The sequence below is a fragment of the Bubalus kerabau genome, chromosome 4 (assembly GCF_029407905.1).
Source record: "Bubalus kerabau isolate K-KA32 ecotype Philippines breed swamp buffalo chromosome 4, PCC_UOA_SB_1v2, whole genome shotgun sequence".
NCBI lineage: Eukaryota > Metazoa > Chordata > Mammalia > Artiodactyla > Bovidae > Bubalus > Bubalus kerabau.
In genome coordinates this window covers 102,483,281-102,502,382 of record NC_073627.1, presented here as the reverse complement: position 1 = coordinate 102,502,382, position 19,102 = coordinate 102,483,281, and the positions used below count along the sequence as shown (strand labels likewise).

General features: G+C 39.0%; 1 long non-coding RNA gene across 1 annotated transcript in view; it reads left to right on the top strand.

Moving 5' to 3' along the window:
- LOC129651559 (uncharacterized) overlaps positions 1–10,550 on the top strand; it is a 28,677-nt gene extending 18,127 nt beyond the window's left edge. The window contains exons 3-4 of the long non-coding RNA XR_008714197.1: positions 9,652–9,722; positions 10,224–10,550. This is a non-coding gene — a long non-coding RNA (uncharacterized LOC129651559). The remainder of the gene's footprint in view (positions 1–9,651; positions 9,723–10,223) is intronic.
- The last annotated feature ends 8,552 nt before the right edge of the window (positions 10,551–19,102 follow it).

The following is a 19,102-nucleotide window of genomic DNA, read 5'->3' as shown; positions in this document are numbered from 1 at the left end:
TCTCCAACACCACAATTCCAAAGCATCAATTCTTTGGTGCTCAGCCTTTTTTATGGTCCAACTCTCACATCCATACATGACTACTGGAAAAACCATAGCATGACTATATGGACCTTTGTCAGCTAAGTAATGTCTCTGCTTTTTAATATGCTGTCTAGATTTGTCATAATTTTCTTCTATGGAGCAAGCATCTTTTAATTTTATGACTGCAGTCACCATCTGCACTGATTTTGGAGCCCAAGAAAATAAAGTCTCTCTCTGTTTCCATTGTTACTCATCTATTTGCCATGAAGTGATCGAAATGGATGCCATGATGTTCATTTTTTGAATGTTGAGTTTTAAGCCAGCTTTTTCATTCTTATCTTTCACCTTCATCAAGTGGCTCTTTAGTTCCTCTTTGCTTTCTGTGCTAAGGGTGGTATCATCTGCATATCTGAGGTTATTGATATTTCTCCCCGCAATCTTAATTCCAGCTTGTGCTTCATCCAGTCTGGCATTTCACATGATGTACTCTGCATATAAGTTAAATAAACAGGGTGACAATATACAGCCTTGGCATATCCCTTTCCCAATTTGGAACCAGTCTTTTGTTCCATGTCCGGTTCTAACTGTTGGTTGTTGACATGATGCAGATTTCTCAGGAGACAGGTAAAGTGGTCTGGTATTCCCATCTCTTTTGTGTGTGTGTGTAATAAAGTTTTATTAAAGTATAAAGGAGATAGAGAAAGCTTCTGACATAGGCATCAGAAGGGGGCAGAAAGAGTACCCGCTTGCTAGTGTTAACAATGAGGTTATATAATCCAAAGAATGTCTGGAGGTTGCAAAGACCTCATCAGACCCACTCCCATAATTTACATCTTAAGGTAACACTGTCCTCAGGCAAGATACATCCTTGTAAAGACCAGGTCTACTCCCATAATTAACATTTTAAGATAACAAAAGGTTGAATCCAAAGACTGTCCTTAGGCAGGATACATTATTGTTAAATAATCCTAAGGAATGTGGAGAAAGAAAAAAAGCTTGTCCTTTCTTCCTCCTTGAGAATTCCAGACCCCTCTCTCCTTGGGGACCCCTAGACCTATCAACTTGCCTAGGAAATGACTCTCTCATTCCCCCCCTTTTCTTTTAGGAGAATTATGTTGCCTAGGGGAAAGGGGCGTCGTTCTCGTTCCATAACTACTTCCGAGCTGACAAGGGACGTTGTCCCTAAATTGGTGAGGCAACATATTCTCCTAATCCTCATATTGAGGATATCTGATCCAGGGGCTCCAAATAGTAGTTGGAGGAAGCTGCAGCAGTAGCAGGAGTTTGAGCAACCATTTGTAACTTAAAAGCTTTCATGCGGCTGGAAACAAATCCAGTTATACAGTTACAGATGCAGGCAACATAGTCATTAAAACAAGTTAAAATCAAAATTAAAAGTCACATTATGTACATAGTTAAAGTACAAAGTGTTGCATCAGTCCATTTTAGGGTTGGTAAATGTCATCAGATGAAGAAGAGGCATCGCATGTGATTGTTGTCAAAGGTATTCACAGACTTGGAGAAAGACTTTTCCTTGAAGTGGGGATGTCCACCACGGGAAGCCTTCCACTGATGAAGAGGGGAGCGCTCCACAGACCCAGCAGTTAGACCGATTGTGGAATGCAGCATAGGAGTGAGCCCAGGACAGGAAGACATTGTCTTGAGGATCAAATGGCAGACTCAGGATATTTGGAGTCAGCAGAAGTAGACTCACATAGATTATCAGGCCCATCCACTGCCCTTTGCTTAACTCTAGAGCTCGGGTCAGAGCCACAAGCTCCACAAACTGAGCACTGGTTCCCTGGGGGAGAGATTTTGCTTCCAAAACCTGTTCAGCAGTCACCACTGCGTAACCTGCTTTACGCTTTCCACCCTGAACAAAAGAACTGCAATCTGTAAATATTTCCATGTCAGGATTGTCTAATGGGGTATCCTTTAGACCCTCCCGAGCTGCATAGTTTAAAGTTAGGAATTTCCACAGTTTGTTGTGGAAAAAGACACACAGTCAAAGGCTTTAGCATAGTCAATGAAGCAGAAGTAGGTGGTTTTCTGGAATTCTCTTGCTTTTTCTATGATCCAACAAATGTTGGCAATTTAATCTTTGCTTCCTCTGACTTTTCAAAATCCAGCTTGACCATTCTGGAATTCTAGCTTAGAGAATTTTGAGCATCACTTTGCTAGCATACGAAATGAGTGCAACTGTGTGGTAGTTTGAACATTGTTTGGCCTCTCCCTTCTTTGGGATTGGAATGAAAACTGACCTTTTCCAGTCCTGTGGCCACTGCTGAGTTTTCCAAATTTGCTGACATATTGAGAGCAGCACTTTCACAGCATCATCTGTTAGGATTTGAAATAGGTCAGCTAGAATTCCATCACCTCCACTAGCTTTGTCTGTAGTGATGCTTCCTAAGGCCCGCTTAACCTTGCACTGTAAGATATCTGGCTCTAGGTGAGTGATCACACCATTATGGTTATCTGGGTCATGAAGATCTTTTTTGTATAATTCTTCTGTATATTCTTGCCACCTCTTCTTAATATCTTCAGCTTCTGTTAGTTCCATACTGTTTCTGTCCTTTATTGTTCCCATCTTTGCATGAAATGTTCCCTTGGTATCTCTAATTTTCTTGAAGAGATCTCTAGTCTTTCCCATTCTATAGTTTTCCTCTATTTCTTTGCATTGTTCACTTAGGAAGATTTTCTTATCATAGTGTTATCAAAAAGAACTAGGTGTTTCTATATGTATTGACGTGGAAATGTGTCTATGACATATTGTTTATTGAAGAAAGCAAATTGCAGAGTCTATGATTCCATTTATCCATTATCAATTTATGCAAAGAAATTATAATATATATATATTTGCTGCATATGCAATAAATAATATATATGTAAGTGAGCGAAGTCGCTCAGTATTGTCTGACTCTTTGTGACCCCATGGAGTGTAGCCTACTAGGCTCCTTTGTCCATGGGATTTTCCAGGCAATAGTACTGGAGTAGATTGCCATTTCCTTCTCCAGTGGATCTTCCCAACCCAGGGATCGAACCCGGGTCTCCTGCATTGTAGACAGACGTTTTACCATCTGAGCCACCAGGGAAGTCATAATATATATGTAAATTTATATAATATACCATATACATATTTATATGCAAGTGGGTATATGTTGGAGAAAGAAATGGCAACCCACTCCACTATTCTTGCCTGGGAAATCCCAGGGATGGAGGAGCCTGGTGGGCTACAAACCATGAGGTCGCAGAGTTGGACATGACTGAGCAAATAAACATGCATGCACTGGTAGCTGTTTATACAAAAGAGGGTAGAGTAATGCATACTAAATTACTAGTACTATTCACCTTCAAGAAGTAGAGTAAGATTAGGAGGGTTGGCTTCCACTTTTATGTCTATACTGTTTGAAAAATTTCCAAGAAATATATACTATTTTACTATAAAAATTTCTTTGTTGTTGTTTAGTTGCTGAGTCATGTGCGACTCTTTTGCAACCCCATGGAATGTAGCTTGCTGAGCTCCTCTGCTCCATGGGATTCCCCTGGTAAGGATACTGGAGTGGGTTGCCATTTCCTTCTCCAGGGGATCTTCCTGACCCAGGGATCGAACCTCTATCTCCTGCATTGGCTGGCAGATTCTTTACCACTGAGCCACTTGGGAAAACCAAAAGATCCTTAGGCAAGTTTTTAATGTATACACAAGAATATAAATATGAAACTATGAACCTGATTATAGGGGAGATCAGACTAGAGCTTAGACCCTTAATAGAAACATGAATGAAAATATGGAGCCAAAGAAGGGATAGGGTACTAGGATGGCATCTGTACCAGACATAAGGCCACTATGAAGAGAGCCACTTATATTTAATAAGCTTGAAAAATGTTTGGAGTAATGTCACTGGAAAGGGGAAAAGATTCAACATGCTAAGGTTGGGAGCAGGAAAAGAAGGTCTACAGTGGACTATTCCTAAGATTCAAATGCAGACAGCTGAGGAGAGAGTTAAACCTCTTGAGGGGGGTTGATGCTTTACTGAACTCAGATGTAAGGATAGTTGTTATCTCCCATTACAGTAGGTGCCCTTGATCTCAACTTCTGCCCTAGAAAGCAAAAGTGGCTTCAGTTCAGTTCAGTCGCTCAGTCGTGTCCGACTCTTTGCGACCCCATGAATCATAGCATGCCAGGCGTCCCTGTCCACCACCAACTCCCGGAGTTCACTCAGACTCACGGCCATGGAGTCAGTGATGCCATCCAGCCATCTCATCCTCTGTCATCCCCTTCTCCTCCTGCCTCCAATCCGTCCCAGCATCAGAGTCTCTTCCAATGAGTCAACTCTTCGCATGAGGTGGCCAAAGTACTGGAGTTTCAGCTTTAGCATCATTCCTTCCAAAGAAATCCCAGGGCTGATCTCCTTCAGAATGGGCTAGTTGGATCTCCTTGCAGTCCAAGGGACTCTCAAGAGTCTTCTCCAACACCACAGTTCAAAAGCATCAATTCTTCAGCGCTCAGCCTTCTTCACAGTCCAACTCTCACATCCATACATGACCACTGGAAAAACCATAGCCTTGACTAGACGGACTTTAGTTGGCAAAGTGGCTTCAGAGATCAGCAAATCCCAGCTCCTGAATCAGAAATTATCTCAAATCAAACTTATTCATGAAATTTGTAAAGATGTGACCCTGTGGTATGTTTGTGAGAAAGCAAGTGGCAGTTTGTTTGGCTAGATTGAAGCATGAACTGGAACCAGTTTACATCTATTCCCAGTTGTTTATATTTATTGGAAAGAATCCTTGACCCAGAGTCAGAAAATCTGGCTGGGCTTCTAGCCTTGTGCAGTTAATGACTAATTCTATAGCCTCGGGTAAATTATTTAATTTCTCTGATGCCAATGTCCTCATTAGTAAAACAGGACTTTTAATAATACATACTTTATTAAATAAGCTACTAAATAATAAAGTGTTCGGCATAGTGCCTGACAAGTCATAAGTCTCACAAAATGGTAACTAGTATTAATCTTTGAATATTCGCCATGTAGCAAGTTGTATGGAAACCCTTTTGTATTATTTAACCACCACAAAATCCTTAAGGTTGACACTGTGTATTTGACACTTTACAGATAAGGAAACTGAAGTTAGTTAAACTAAAGTGATTTGCCACAAACTAGTAAACGGCTGAGTTGAAAGTCAAACACTTGCCTTTAGGTTATTAGAGTATACCATTTGTTCCTTTTTTTCCTTTCATATTAGAAAGCAGTGTCTCAAATTATTTTAAATCACAGAGTGTTGTCAGTGAGGGGTAAGGAACAGAAGCAATAAAGGTGAGTTAATCAGTCTTAAAATACAGTAATGTTGGTAAAGCTATTTAATTATAATTATGATCTTCAAAGGTAGAAATAAAGACAGTGTCTTTCATTAGTCCTTATCAATATCTATTACAAACTTTTGGGCAACTTTGATTTCATTTTAGCAAAATTTATTTACATCTCTAGAAATCTGTCTTAAACATACCAGTTTCTTATAACTAAAGGATATTGTAGAATCTGCAAAATTTTATACCTTTTGCTTTTTCTTGGGAATTGAGAGTAAGAGGATTGGGGAAGCAGTTTCAAATATATTTCTTCGCTTTGGTGGAAAATGAGTTTTTGAATTGTGCCAAATACTATAGTTATGATCAAACTATGCTTGTATAGAGGAAATTTTTATTTCCCTTTAAAAAAAAAGATATTGAGGAAAGAAAATGTTCCTATTTCACTCTAACTATAAATCTCTTCCCACGGAAATTTGTTCTCACCTAATGTCCCCTCTTAGGAAATGACACCAGGGGGGCTTCCCTCATAGCTCAGTTGGTAAAGAATCTGCCTGCAATGCAGGTGACCCAGGTTCAGTTTTTGGTTTGGGAAGATCCCCTGGAGAAGGAAATGGCAGCCCACTCCACTATTCTTGCCTGGAGAATCCCGTGGACAGAGGAGCCTGTTAGGCTACAGTCCATGGGGTCGCAAGAGTGGAGACAACTTACGACTAAACCACTACCACCGTGTGTAATTGCTGGGAACCACCGTTGCTTCCTTGCACATCTGTCATTCAGATCTATCCATTAGTGGGGTAAGAGGGGGGAAAAGAGGAGAGAAAAAAAGGGGGGAAAAAAAAGAGAATCAAGAGGTCAGGGAAGGTAAAGAAATGAGTTTGTTCTTCTGGGGAAAATTATGGAAGGATCACAGTTAGTCTTGAAAACTATGGTACTGTTACCTTCTATATGCTGAGACACTGGAATCTCAGAAAAGATGCCATATTCCTGGTAAGAACATTTTACTCGCAGACTGTGTTTTTCCTAGAATATAGGCAAAAACATTTGGAGAAATACTCAATTACAGCAGGACTTTTTGCTGTGGTTTTCCAACAAGCAGAATCACTGCACTAGCCTCTTTGTGCCTCTCAATTATAGATCATTCTTATAGTTTTGCTACCGCCAAATGAAATTGTGGGTACTTGATGCTAACAGTTGTCATGATGGCTGAATCTATGATTTGACAAAAATATCTTAAAACTTCATGCATAAGTAGGAACCAGATGGAGAGTTTACTGCGCCAAGAAGATAGATACTATCTGGAGAACTCAAGTTGGCTGTTTCAAATCCCCTAGCTTGATTCATTTATTAAGCATCTACTTTATACTAATAGTTGAAGTTACAAAAATGATTAAAGCCTGGACCTTTGTCTTAGGAACATTAAGTGCCATGAGAAAAAGACATTCATTTGAATATTGACTTTCAATCGTGTCATAATAGGATTTATGTAAACGTCAGAGGTACATAGACAAAGGGGAGAAAACAAAGTGTTCTTGGAACTAAGTTGATAGTGAGTACTAGACAAAACTACAGAGAGGTGATTGTCCAGACTGTGAAGGATCTGTAGTTTCACTCTACTGGCAGCCTAGCAAGTCAGCTTGCTGTAGTTTCAAGGATGCAAGCAGGAAATACAAGACTCCTGTCTTAGAGACAAAGAACTTTATTATTCATGGCACTGGAAGCAGCATGAGCTTCAGGTTGGCATTGGTTCCCTTTTTTGCCCACCACTCACAGAGGTGAGGCAGAAGTTCCAGAAATGCAGCATGTGCAATGAGTTTGTGTGATAACTGAGGAACTTCAAGATTTTGTTGTTGTTGTTCAGTCACTCAGTTGTGTATGACTCTTTGTGACCCCACTGACAGCAGCATGCCAGGCCTCTCTGTCCCTCACCATCCCCCAAAGTTTGCCCAAGTTCATGTCCATTGCATTGGTGATGCCATCCAGCCATCTCATCCTCTGATGCCCTGTTCTCCTTCTGCCCTCAATCTTGCTCAGCATCAGGTACTTTTCCAATGAATCAGCTGTTGGCATCAGATGCCAAAATGCTGGAGTTTCAGCTTGAGCATCAGTCCTTCCAATGAATATTCAGGGTTGATTTCCCTTACGATTAGCCCCCAAGATTAGGAAACCTAAATCTTTCATAGCAGGCTGCAAATAGACCCACCCAACCTCTGTCCCAGGGGAGATGTTACCTCTCTTAATACAGGACAATAAACAAATGTGCCATTTCCTCCACAAGAAGGAACTCTCTATCTTTCAAGTCTCTTTGCTGTTTGAAGATAGTCTGGAACAAAAGCGTCCTCTGTGTGCAAAAATGTGTGAAATTGTGAGAGATCCATGGAGACTTGCCTCCCAACAATATACACCCCTTGTTTCTACTCCATCTTGGCCTCTGAGGAATTTTCCAATGTGTACATATACTCAATTTGAGAAGAGCTACTTGTTGACTAATATTTCTCTTGCCTCTTAAAGTAGGATCATAGCCTTAGGGAGGATCTTGGAAAAAGAAAGAGCAAGACTATATACCGGCCTGATAGGAGACAGTGGAAGTAAATCATGGCCATGAAGACATCTGCAGAACCTGCGGTGGAGAGAAGTCCATCGTGTGGTGTAGTGCCTGGCCTGTTGCTCTAGATGCACATATAAAATATGGAGGTGGAGGTTCGAGCATTTATTTCACCTGAGTTGTCCTAGGATTGCACATCTGCTGCACTTCCTTTTGTCTGTTGGAGTTTTTCCAGTGACAAATGGCCAGACATCAAACTTTATCTGCCAGCACCAGCCCTCCTTTCTCAGTGTGAGATGACAAGGCTGCTGCTGCTGTTGCTGCCGCTGTATCACTGATAGGTATTTTGCCAGCCATGGGTAAGGTTGTATGACAGTGTGGTGAGCCCAAGCTAATCACTCCTTCCAGTCCTGAATGCTAACTGCCTAGCACATGTCATTTGCAAGCAGAAAGTGATGAGCTGTCTAAGCAAAAATCACCAGGTTCTGAATTTTCTTTCATTTTAAAGAATTAAAACAAAAAATTCAGATATCCAACATGGTTTTTAAGCTCTTTAATACTTAGATATTTTTTAAACACTGTTATTTACCAAACTTTTGTTTCCTTGCTCCAGCTTGCCCTCTCTTATCCTTCCTTTTATTTTTCTCTTTGTATTCTCAAACCTGCAGATGTTGAGTTACCTTCAGAAAGTGGCAGATACCCTTTTGAGATAAAGAGCCACTGAATGTGCCTGTCTTCACATTCCAAGTGGCAGACAGCCTAAGATTCCCTTTGCTGGCACCACTATCTGTCTGCTTTGGTACATGGTGGCAGACGTTCGAAATATGGTGAATAAAAAAGCCTGTAGAAATCAAATTGTACTTGTGAAACAAAATGACAATAAAAACAATTCCCCAATCTTTCAAATGTCAGGCAGCTCAGTTACAGTTTTCAAGTTAGCATTCACAACCAGCTCTGCCTTGATTGCAATTCTTCTTGGCTCTGGCCAAATAACACCTTCTATATAGAAAATGGCTTAATTATAATAACATTACCTGACATTACCCCCAATAAAATACAAAAGCAGGATGAAAAGATTTGCAGGATATAAGCTGTAGTGAAGTAAATGGCTCTCTATTGGTGATAGGTGGGTCACAGGCTGTAGTTTTTTGGCCTCTTGTCAAAATTCACAATTTTTATGAATGCACATATGCATCATTATTATTGACTACTTTCACATTAGAAGAAAAAGATCTCTTTTCATGCTCTACCCAGTATTAGTGAGTGAGTGAGAGTTGCTCAGTCATGCCTGACTCTTTGCAACTGAATATTAAAGCCATCATATTTGGAGTAGTGCGAAGGTAGTGTATCATTGCAGTTCCCTTCACAATGGCTGCATACACAGGTTGGAAACCTGGTGTGCTGCGGTGTGAATTCCAGTTCTTCTACTCAGGGGCTTAATGTGAACTTGGAACAGTTGTTTAACCTCTCTAAGCCTTGATTACATCATATGTAATGTGGAAGTAAAAATAGCGATATCATTGTATAGTTGTGAAGAGTAAGTGAAATAAATCATGTGTAGTATGAGAGAGAAGACTGCTAGCTGACTACCAAAACTCATCCTCCCCTTTTTTGGGCCCAATACTAGACCTTGCTTTCTGTCTTCTCTTGTGATTAGGGCTGGTCCTATGACTAAATTGTTTCCAATGGAACATAAACAGAAGTAATATGTGCACTTCTGTGCCTAGGCCTTAGGGCATTGTACCTGTTGTCTCCATGTTCTCTTTCTTCTTTCTTCCAGGTATAACTGGGACATAGTGACATGTTGTGTTTTGTACATGAAGATGGAAAGATCCTAGACTCTAGATACTGGTAAGATACCATATATATATATATATATATATATATATTTTAATCCCTGGGTCCCTTATTGGTTCTTGGAGCAGGTACCTACCCTGGACATCTTGTTTGAGCTATTGCATTTTTGAATATCCTTGATAGAGCACTATAGTTGTTAGCCTAACTAGGTATCTAGTCTGTGTCGACTAAAAAATATAGTCACAACCTGAAAGTAAAGGGTTATTTTATTTGATGGAAATGTTTAGGACTCCAAGCCTGGGAGACAGCATCTCAGTAACTCTGAGAAAACTGCTCGAAGGAAGCAGGGGAGAAGTCAGGCTCTATACAAGTTTACAACAAAGGCAGCAGGCAGTCTGAACATTGAAGGTCAGGTATCAAGTTAGGGAATTTATCATGCTATGTATTGGAAGATGCAAGCCTCTGGGCTCATTGAATTCATTCCTTTCATATGCATCTCAGCTATCTGGGGCCAACCCTGTTTTCTTGTTGACCTTGCTTCTTGCATTCCCCCAGCTCCTCAGCAATCACCATGGGAGGTGGCGGCATCCCCTGAATCACAGTTTTGGGAATCCTCATTCACATTTGGAGGTCAGAAATCACTGATGACTGTGACATTTCTTATTTATTTATATGGCAGGAGAAATTTTCATTTCACATTTGAGATCCAGCTAGTTATAGTTGCTCAAGAGCCATAAGTATTTTATCAGTTCCCTTATCAGACGGTGTTTCTTTAAAGGAAGTGTTCATGTTTTAATGTTCTTTGCATCCTCTTCAGTGTTTAGCACAGGGCCCTGTGCATAGCAAATTTGTTACAGTTCTTTATTGAATAAATGCAGTTCCTGAGATCGAATCATAGTTCATAATATTCAGAGTTTAAAATCCTAGTTGTCACGAATTCTTTTACTTTTCCCTTCATGTCTGAGCTTTGTGGTTTTCCTACTTCAAATACAGGCTATTTAGAGGCTGGAATTAATAATTTTTTATGATTCAGTTGTGGTAAACATGAGGTTGTGCTTGATAGCAGGATGTACCATGATCTGACATGATAAATCCTTCTTTAAAATTCAATAAACCTCTAAGGAAACTAGTAATTCCTTCCTCTAGATGAACAGCTTATATTATAGGTTACAATGACTGTGGTTTGCTAGAGAAATTAGGCAGGTAGTAAAAATGCTCAGGAAAGTTGCCATGAATTTAAAAGTAATCACTCGTAATTTAGAGTTCATCATCCTTGAGCACTATTTCATGAGCTTGGTTTAGGTCATTATTAAGAATGTGCTTCTTCTTGCATTAGAAACTAGATAAAAAAGAGATGGTGGTTTATGACTATTATCTAGTTGATGAGATATTAAAATTTCACATCGTAGCAGGAACTCAAGAGGAAATATCTGAGAGAAACATATCCTTTCTAGGTATTTCCATAGTGTGGCTTCTGGTCTGGGTTGTAAATCGGCATGAAACCATTACCATTTTTTATAACCACTTTATGTGCCTATATGTGCTTTAGATACAATTAACATGGATGATCTTGGGGAACTGGTAGTTCATTGATTTTCAAGCTTCAAATCACATAGGCCATGGATAAACCAATAGTGGAGAACTAGTTGGTTTCTACTTTCCTGAGGCAGATATCATCCTCTTTCCTGGCTATTTGTCTTAGAAAAGTTTACTTTAGGAGCCATTTGAGTTTAAATTCCAATTTTGACACTTTCTAATATGTGTCCTTGGTAAAGTTACTTAGGCTTTTTGAAACTTAGCTTCCCAAAACACTAAAATAAAGATATTAATAGTAATTACCTCCTAGTGTTATTGTGAAGACTAAATGAGATAATGTATGTAAAACTTAATAGCAATGCCTGGAACTTAGAAATTACTCAAAAGGGTTAACACATTTTACTTATTCAGAGCAGTGGTTCAGACCAGCATCAACATCAACTAGGAACTTATTAGAAATGCAGATTCCTGTAACTCAATCTAGACCTACTAAATCAGAAATTCTGAGAGTAAAGCCCAGCAATATGTATTTTAACAAGCCCGCAAAGTAATTCTGATGTGCTCTAAAGTTTAAGAACCACTTCCTTGTGCAAATGGTTTAACATTCCTGGATTTCCATTTTCTGTTGCTCGGAAACTATCCCCTTCTTTTCAAAAGAACATCCTAGTTTTCCACTATGGAAGTCACTTCTTCCCTATTCTCAGTCTTCATGGTTAAATGAGACTGATCTTTCTCTCAGTTTTAGGGTGGGATCTTTTCTAGCATTAAGCCAATTGGTGTAACTTGTCTTCCAGGCCACAGTTATTACCTCAGGTATGAACATGTGATCTGATTCAGGTCAATCAAGTCATGTCTAGGAGTTTGACTGGAGTTTGGAAAGACAGAAGCTTTCCACCATTGGAGTTTTGAAGAGGATGATGTAAACCTGGAGTTAACAGAGGAAAAGCATAAGGTCTCATAGAATAGGGCCAAAACAGAGAACTTCAGAGCCAAAAGATAGTAATTCTTGATGACATGGATAAAATCCTTAGCCCAGCCATGCCTGGGGTTTTCCCCTGGACTTTTCATACACACAAAAATTAGACCTCTTTCCACCTGTTACTATATCTTGAACATGCGTTCTTCTTTAAAGGAACAGGTTATATATGCTTTATAATGAGTTTGATTATAAACTATTTCATGAGCTTTTTGTAAAGAGCAGACTAAATCAAGTCAGTGTATATAAAACTATTGTGTAAGTCTGGGTCATCTGAGAAACAGACAGTAAAACAGGGTTATATGTGTAAGAGGTTTATTAGGGGAATGACTGTAAGGGAAAGTGGGTAAGGAGAGAAGCGTAGTTGGGAAAACCCTCAGAACATAGTGCAGGCATGGCCCTTGTGGAGGGGAGAGGGAAGGACAGAGGGATGGGTGGAACACTCTTAGGCTGTAGCATAGTTCTACAAAAGCCCTTGAGCCTAAGTCCCCCACCAGAGGAGTTCCATCTCTCCAGAAATGGACCCACCTCAGTAGCCGGCCTTAATCAGTTGCTAGTTAAGAGCAGCTCATGGGAGCCATGACCTCCATGAGAAAGCAGTGGTGGATTTCACAGTGCAGCAGCTGAGGCTAGATCAGTCATTCTCCTCACAGAGAAAGATCTGAGAAACATCTTCATGATCATGACAAATGCCTTGGGCAGTATCTATAACTAGCAGTGCTTCACTAGCTTATGACTCTTCCACCTAACCTATTCTGAAAGAAAAAAATGAACATCCTTAAACCTCTTGCATACCTCTTCTGTTCTTTGTTTTAAGTATGAGTGCATCCTGGGTCTCTGAGCAGTCTCATGTTCTAAATATTGTAGACTAAAAAAACAGAGCAAACTCTACTGGCCCAGTGGGGCAAAATGCCACTCAGATGATGCTTTTAATGCATAACTGCCAGGCATAGTTAGTCAGTATTATACTTGGTTTAAAATCAGCATAGCTTCGCTGAGACCATAGGACACTCCATCTCTCTTTTATTTGAATAGAGTATTATTTACAAACACCCTAACCCTAGTTTACTTTCCTCTGATTCTGGACTTAACAGTTGTGCATCAAGTTGAATGACTTTTAGGGGTAGGAAATACAGTTACAAATTCTTGGAAATCCACATGCAGCAAGATTCATCAGTCCATTTTTGTTCTTCCCTTTGGGTGAAGAGTTGAGGATTAGTAGCAGCCAGGTGAATCGTAAATATGTGATTTTTTTTTAATTACTCCATTAAATTTCTGAAGTTACATTAAGTGCTAAATGTGTAAGTATATTAATGTGTAAGGGAGGGCTTCCTCCAGTGACCCACCCTCAGTGACAAGAATATATCCCATAGCACATGTTCAGTTTTCAGTTCTCTGAGCCTGGGTTTTGAAACCTCTCTTTAAAAACTCTTGACAATTGTAACAGTTTGGAAGTGAGGCAATCCAGTTTCCTTTTCTTGATTTTCTTTATAAACTTATTTTTTAGAGTTTCTGAAAGACTAATTCAGGCTCACCTTGTCGATACTCAGATACTCTAATCATGTTATAAATGACCCACCTCTGGCTGTGGTGAATGATAAAAGTTTCTGCACAATGAACTGGAATAAACTAGCATTTAGGTGAAACTGAGGAGGGCAACATCTATATACAGCCCTAGAGGAGAGGGACTTGGGTATCCTAGACCAGGACACTAGCTAGTGTTGGAAATTGTGTTCCAAAGGACAGGAACTAAAGCAGGATTCAAACACGTGACAGTACTTGACTGGGAGAGAGAGAGAGGCAAGCCAAGTCTGAGCCCATCAGGTTATGGTAAGCCAAGAAGCAACACTAATAGGTCCTGAAACAAGACGGAATAAGGGTTTCCAATCTAAGAGTTCACAGCAGAGTGGAGATAGGGTTTAGAGAGGCAGCAGGTGAGGTACGAGCAAGCAGGATCTAGGGGGTTGCCGTGACTACCTTAGGATATCTTTAGCTTGTCATTTTATTAATTAATGAGTCTTGGCACCTTGGGTTTCCTTAAAGGGCCAGAGCCAGTTAGGTGTACGACAGAGGTGTTGCCCCATATTAAGTTAAACCTTTTAAGTCAAACTGGTGTGGGGACAAATTCAAATTTCATATCAACTTGTTAATTCCAAGAGTTTGGATCTGAGAGAACTGAATCAGGATGCAGTTTTAAAGTTCCTGGTCAGATACAGTTTTTGCTTTTTTCTTATTATTGAAATTTTTGGTGTCTATCAAGGAGGATTGTGTAAAAATTATTAAAGAGATTTCCAGCAAAATCTACTCTGAAGCTGGCACAGAGTGCTTACTTCTGGCTTTTCCTAGGTAGTATAAGTAGTAAAAAGGAGTGGTTTAAGACCATGAATCCTGGAGCTAATGCACCTCACTTTGATTTTTTGCTAGTTACTAACCATGTATAACTTTGAGAAAGTTTTCTAACTTCTTTGTGCCCCCATTTCTGCATCTGAAAACTGAGAATAATAGCAACACCTATGCCAAAGAAATGTTGTGAGGATTAAATGAATGAATACAGGTGAAGTTCTTAGAGTGTACCACATAGTCAGTGCTCATTAGTGTTAGCTATTACTATTATTCATTTATAGAAACTGGGACATTTTGAATAGAACATTCAAGGATTTTTAGACATTTTAAAAACAGTGAATTCTTGCTTCAAATTAAAAATTGATGGTAAACTCAACACTTGATAGGTAAACATGATACTTCTCCAGTTGGTGCAAGAGATGGTGAGCTCAGATACCCACTCGGCTCTCTGTGTGATTTCATGAGATTCAAGGGCACAAAGAGCACAGCTTGAAAACTGCTGAGCTAGAATTGTTCAGATCCTACTTTCTAGGGAGGACCGTATTATTATCTATTTGTCTGGGTTTACTTTGGTTCCAGGAATGGAACCTACAATACCTGGGAGAGTTTTAATGGACATTTGTGGATTGATCTAGGACAGAATGAGACTCATTTGACATATGGCTATGCCCACATTCATGTTGTGGTTGTGTGGCACAAATAACCACACACTGCATAGAATTGTTCCAAAGCACAGTTGGAAGTTGGTACAGGAGAGACCTATATTTGTGTGAATATACCACACACACACACACACGAGCTTATTAATAAGACTGTCATGTAGACAGTACAGGCTTAGAATAGGTTTTGGAGTGTCTTTGTGAGATATTTCCCCAGTTCATTCAGTCAAGAAATACTGAGCCTACTTTGTGCCATTTACTATTTTGGATACAGGTTTTATAGGAGTAAACCTAACATAAAAATCTCTGCCCTCATGGAGCTCACCTTCTGGGATTATTGCAAACATCTGTATCTTCTCAACCCCTTAGACTGAGCAATTTGGAAGTTTCCTCCAGGTGTGGTTTAGATAATGATAGGCTAAATAGAATCACAGACTAGTGCATTGGAATGACTCTTTAGAATATTATATCAAAATCCTTTATTTTACAAATGGAGACATAAAGGCAGACAGAATTTAAATGCTTTGCCTAAAGCTCACACTGAGGTGGTGTACACCAAAACCCAGATCACCTGTTCAATGTTTGTACCATAGCACAATCAGCACACTTTATCCAGCCTCATCCCTGTCTCCCACAGCGTGTCTGCCAACCTGTCCTTATTTCCTTTTCTCATGGGTGGGTCTCAGAATCAGGTTCAAAATTCCTTGATGGCAAAATATGGAATACTTAGATTAATCAAAACCTGGGTACTACCCAGTTTTCACTTTCTCACAGGCTGCTTTTTAGTCTCTCAAACTTTTATATCAGCACTTATCTCATGGCCATTCATTCTCCCTTAAAACCGGGCTTCTTTTACAATCTTTTCAGCCTGCTTCAGTGCCATTTCAGTTTATTTGTCCAGTAACTAGCATGTACTTCCTATAGCCATCTGCTATAATTTGGCTGATACATTAACTTGTTCACTCACCTCTTCCATGAACACGTACATATCTAACACATACTCCCTAAATACAGTTCATATTTTATAAAATCTGTGCTTTGCTAACAAAATATCAAGATGTCAACTTTGAATTTGTCATTTATTCATAAAATATTAATAAAAACCAAGAACTTTATTGGGCACAGAGAATGCAAAGATGAAGAGGGTTATTCTTTGCTCCCAAAGAATTCAGAATCTAATAAGAAGAGACAAATAAATACATATTTACAATCTGATGTAATAAATGCTAAAGGAGCTGCTGGAACACAAAGGAAAGAGAAACTAAAAATATAAGCAGGAAGATCTTCATGGAGGAGGAGTCACTGACTCTGACTCAGGAGACTCAGTAGGATTGTCCAGGCAGAGGGGACAGGAACAGGGAGACATTTCACTTAGAATAGCATGTATATTCACATATGTGTGCAAAATGGCATGATGTACTTGAGAAGCTATGAATCGTTTGAAGTTTTTGTTTTTGTTTTTTTTTATAATTTAAGAACCTTGAGCCCTAAGGTAGTTAAAATTAAGACTGTAGATAAGACCTAATGGAGTTCACCAAAGATTTGGACTTTATTCCAGACAACAGGAAAGCTCAGAAAACTTCAAGGCAGTGAATGATGTATTTAGATCTGGAAATGGTGGCAAAAATGACAGGCATTCAAGTGTGGAGCAGTAAAGGGATTAGATCCATTGGGAAGCTATTGAATTGGAGTGAAGAGTGTGTGTTAGACACAGCAAAGTAAAGGTTGCTTACTGACCACCGTAGAGTTCTAAGTTGTGATTCATGTTCCTTGTGCAGTGGAAACTCATATTTGAAAAAAAAAAAAAATCAAATTAGATGCCATATGATCAGATTTCACATAAATCTGGATTCCAGATCCAAAATCTGGATTTCCATAATTAAAAAAAGAAAACTTAGGAAGTATGCAGGCAGTTGGCTAGAGTTAGTTACAGTTGCTCCCTGTAGAGCAGGCCTGCATGTCTGGTCACCATAGTCTCCAGGTATCCCTCTTATACCTGTAATACTGGAATGTAGTGTCAGTAACCACAAGCATTGAAAGTGTATGTCATTTGAAGATACTCTGCCAACAGAGCCTCTCCTGAACTTAGAGTCAGTTGCCATTCTTATTGGAATTCATGTTATAGTGGACTGTGGGCACGGATTTCTCTGTTGAAAGCCATAGCATTTCCCTGGAATCTCCTGATTTCATAGGCATCTTTGAATTCAGTCTTCTTAACTGTAGCTTGATTCTAGTTCTAGAGTGGTTTAGGGTGAATGTCAGAGGCCTTTCCTTAACAAATAAATTACTAGGGATTCCTGCTGAATAGCAAATTAAATAATAGAAAGGTGTTTGCGATAGTAGATCAGTCACAGATCCAGATGCCATGAAGGATACCAAAGATACAAGACTGATTACCAGCCTTCTCAAAAATTAACAGTCTAATTATTATAGAAACCATTTCTAATGTACTAGCTGAAGTTGCTTCTTGTTCATAAGTCATGCCTCTCTGGTTACATACTTGATAAATGCCTTCTAACCAGTGGAGTACCATTTAGTGCATTGGAACTCCTACCTTCTCTATGGCACCCAAGGCCTGAAAAAAATTTCTACAGCTTTCAAGGGAATGGAATCTCTCAGCAGAGAACATCATCTAAACTAGATCAGGGCAATCTTTTCACACCTGGACCCTGGCTGTTCGCTGCAGAGTACCAGGGCATTTGTTGTAAATGAGGGAATTCCTTTCAGCCTCTGGGAGGTTTGAGCAGGAAGCAGTCAGTACGTCCCTGTGAGCAAGATCAGAATTGCTAATTTAAAAAAAAAAATGTTATTTATTCTCCTTCTAAATTATAGCTTTAGAAGATAGTACAACAGAGTTATTAGTGCTTTGTTTTTCTTAATGTTCTGCAAATTTATACATCTACTGAGACTACAAACACTCTCACTAGCAATAAGAATAAATTATGGCAATAAACATAATATACAGTGACCTAATAGGAAAAATGATAATCCCTTTAAATGTCACATGGTAGCATTTAATTTACATTTAAAAGGCAGTTAGTATGAGTAATTATAAGTTAATTAAATATTGATTATTCTAAGAGCTCTATTGTGACTTAGGATCTATGCATTGTAGGATAAATCTGGCTGATTTGAAATAAACTTAAAATGACATTGGTAACTACTGCGTAATTACATTTTATGGTTATTAAATGTAACTTAACAAGCTGAATATTTATGATGAACAAATTAAATACTATAGTAAAACATCAACATCAGTTTCTCAGTACCTACTCTTATTATGTAAGTGCTTATACTTGTCTAAGTTTGTTTGTTTACCTATCTCTCTATGCTCAGTTTTCTTTGCAGAACAATGTAGTATTGATATTTACAAGAGAAACTCCATGTATCCTGTGTACCTTTTGCATTGTGCCTGTTGATCTTCTCAAATGCAATCAATAATAAACATTTACTTCACTTAAAATGTTCCTTTGAAATACTTATCTTATTTCAAAGTTTATGTTTATGAATTATACAATCAACTAAGTTATCACTCCTCTCTGGCCTCTTAAGAGAAGGGTGCCATCAACAGAAACCAGCTAAATCCAAATAAAATTCATCCTTCCTCTTCCATTGGGTATCCACTGTTAAGAGTAAATGTATTTTTGAGAAGGTTTCTATCTTTTGAGGGAAAACATGGGATTTGCTACTTAGAGCAAGGTGATGTTTCAGAAATTTCTTTAATAATCTTCCAGACTTTGCCATGGTAACTTTTCATTTATTTTCACTCTTCTGTCCATCTATATATCCATCCATCCATTCACATATTCATTCAAATGGCTATTTAGTCAATAAGACATCATGAGCAATTCTGCGTAAGAATGTTAGTAAATTTGGTCTTTTGTCTCTTTTCCTGGAAACCCAACTTTGTTGATGTGGAG